Raw genomic sequence first — 2133 nt, forward strand, 5'->3', positions numbered from 1 at the left:
CTTTGGTTTTACAAATGGGATGTATTCCACTTTACGACATGGCTTAGTAAAGGATTAAATGTGTTTTGTACCGTTGTTGAAGAACAGATATATTGCTTTTGCGATGCGAGCTTAAAATTGAGCTGTGTGTGTTGTATATTTTCTATTGTGGTTTGAAAGATTTATCGCCTTGGGCTTTTGTTAACTAGGAAGGGTTTATGTCCTAGTTGTGGACAAATGAACATGACACAATAGTACTCACTGTCACAGCGGCTGTTAATGGTACATGAAAACCATGTTCACCTGATTCTCTGTACTATTACTGCAAAATAAACGCCCAAACCATTCCACTGTCCATCATGACATATAACCATATTTATGTTGTTCTATGATTTAGATACACGAACTCCTAATAGCTGGGATGCATCAAGTTTATATACCTGCAACTGTAGTGTAGCCTTTGATTACTCTGTTTTTGGGTAACACAATAATGTTGAACTGATGTTAATTATCTCTGCTTTGCCTTGTTTGACAAAAGCGAGATACCCAAAAATGACATCACCTCAAAGCTGATCATTTAGGAGTTTTGCCATGTTATATATATATATATATATATGTATATATATATATATATATATATATATATATATGTATATATATATAAACACACATATATATATATATATACACACGCACACACACACACACACACACACACACACACACACACACACACACACACACACACACACACACACACACACACACACACACACACACACACACACACACACACACACACACACACACACACACACACACACATATATATATATATATATATACATATATATATATATACATACATACATATACCAAAGCTTTTTCCCCCTTCCAAGGGATGTAGCCAAAAAGGGAAAGGACACTCCCACCCATTTCATCCCTAAATACCCTCCACACCCCTCCCACCCTTCCTCTCATCTGAGCACCTCCTGGATGACGGCTCATCCCTGCACCCTGCCCACCGCCCTGGGTCAGAAGCAGTGCCGCAAGACATATGTGTGTGTATCTGTCTATATCTATCTATCTATCTATCTATCTATCTATCTATCTATCTATCTATCTATCTATCTATCTATCTACCTATCTATCTGTCTATCTATATATCTATCTATCTATATTATCTATCTGGCACCCTCGGAGGACTTGCACCCTCGGAGGACTTGCACCCTCGGAGGACTTGTACCCTTGGAGGATTTGCACCCTGGGAGGACTTGCACCCTCGGAGGATTTGCACCCTGGGAGGACTTGCACCATCGAAGGACTTGCACCCTTGGAGGACTTGCACCCTCGGAGAACTTGCACCCTCGGAGAACTTACAGCCTCGAAAGGCTTACTGCCTCGGAGAACTTACGACCTCGGAGAACTTACAGACCCCCCTCTCCAAGACATGTAACATTTTTAAAATGTATCACCTTTGAAATTATTTAATTTTTATTATTAGTAGATACAAATGGGTGTTGGATGGGTGGAGGAGAAGTGGGTGCCTGGGTTATCTACCCCACTTGTGAGGGTGAAGAATCCTTAGGCTATAGATAGATAAATAGACAAGAAGTATGAAAATTAATGGGCTACACATATCAAGGGCATCTTGTAGTACTGTAGTCCCTCTGATGACGAAAGCCATAAAGCAATTATTTTTATTACAATTGCCAGTAAACCCACTGAAAGATTGGGTTTATTTCAGTGGAAAACCTGAAGAGCTATCTTAGGAAAACCCGATGAAAATAGGTTTTAGAAAAACCCGATCATAACCAGTTTAAAAAAAAAAAAAAACGATAAGTTGGAAAGGAAAAAAATTTGAGAAACGATTTTAGAAAAGAAAAAACAATGGGAACAGGTTTTTGGGAAAATATGATGAGAAAATATTTTAGAAAAACCGACAAGGGACCAGTTTTAAAAAAATCCCAATTACAATAGGTTTTAGAAAAACCCGATCAGAACTAGTTTTAGAAAACCCGATTAGAGCAGGGTTTAGAAAGAAACTGATGAGAACAGGTTTTAGAAAAACCTAATGAGAACCGGTTTTAGAAAAACCCGATGAGAAACCTATTCTAGAAAAACCCGATGAGAACCGGTTTTAGAAAAACCCGA

The sequence above is a fragment of the Oratosquilla oratoria genome, chromosome 16 (genome assembly GCF_046742065.1).
Source record: "Oratosquilla oratoria isolate Oo_2021 chromosome 16, ASM4674206v1, whole genome shotgun sequence".
NCBI classification, from domain to species: Eukaryota; Metazoa; Arthropoda; class Malacostraca; order Stomatopoda; family Squillidae; genus Oratosquilla; species Oratosquilla oratoria.